Here is a 1,360-nt window from a genome sequence, read left to right as displayed (position 1 = left end):
CCTCCCCAACTTGCTTCTTAGTCATGATGTTTTGTGCAGGAATAAAAACCCTGACTAAGACAACTGTATATAAAACTGAAAGAGAAAGACCAGGATCATCAATTTTAATGGCAGAAACAAAGTAACAATAAATTTTTATAGTTAAGAAAATGAATAAAGCCGAGCATGGTGGCACATGCCTTTAATCCCAGTGCTTGGGAGGCAGAGACAGGTAGATTTTTAAGTTTGAGGCCAGCCTGGTCTACAGAGTGAGTTCCAGGACAGCCAGGGCTACACAGAGAACCCCTGTTTTGAAAAAACAACAACAAAAAATAAATAAATAAAGCAACCCAATGACCAGCCAGAGATGGGTAACGAATTATAATAATAGTCTTTATAATGAATGGCCTACGAAAACTGAGAAACACTACTTACAAACATGGCGTTACTCGTTTCTCTCCTTAATGAGAATTAAAGATGGTTCAGTAACTAAGTCAGAAACTAAAACAATCTCGAAGACTTTGCTCCCTGAAATTAAATTTTAGACAACATATGAGGCTGCTGAATAGGTTGCTAAGGTAAGATTTCTTCCAAGATATTTTTGGCTTCTTGTCATCTCCCTAGAGAAATTTTTAAAATAAGTTATTTGTTACAGCCTAAGTGTGAAGTCAGGATGCTAATGATGTAGAAGCCCATGGGAGACACCCTTTTATTAGATCCTCACCCCCCACTGGCTCCAAAAGCAGCAAAGATTCTGTTTCTCCAGGATGAAGCCCTGCTTCAGTCAGCATCCTGAGGCAACAGCTTTTCCCTTACAAACTGATTTCCTCACTAGTCTAATTCAGTTATTTCAAGGTGTTACCAATAATGGCCACGGGGAGCTATTTTGACGCACAGGCAATTTAAGAGATTAGAAGCTTTGGAAAAATCACCCTCAGCTGGGATCTCGAGGGACCTTGGGGGCACAACAGTCTAATTAGGTCATAAAGAAAAAGAAAACATCGTTTGTGTGGGATGCCACTATTTCATCCATCTGTCTTAATGGTACTGGGCAGGACAAAATAGGAATTCTCCATGATGCTGTCCCAGAGCCTACCATAGATGCTACAACTGGAAGAGGAAGACACTATCTGAACATGAATCTTCAAAGAGAGATTCTCTAGAATGTTGAAACTGCTGGAGAATGTTTTTCTCATTTGTTCCACTGTCAGGACAGTATAGCTGATTCTGTGGAACGGTTCAACGAAGAATAATCCTTTCCCTTTGTGTCCTCAGTCTGAGGACGGAGATAAGAGACAAGTAATGCTGATATGGTTTAGAAAGGACTGTATGGTATTTGTTCAGTTTCTTTTTTTTTTTTTTAATTAGGTATTTTCCTCAA

Source organism: Mus caroli, chromosome 1, assembly GCF_900094665.2.
Source record: "Mus caroli chromosome 1, CAROLI_EIJ_v1.1, whole genome shotgun sequence".
Lineage (NCBI taxonomy): Eukaryota > Metazoa > Chordata > Mammalia > Rodentia > Muridae > Mus > Mus caroli.
The sequence above is the reverse complement of the archived record's forward strand: the minus strand, read 5'-3'. Positions refer to the sequence as shown.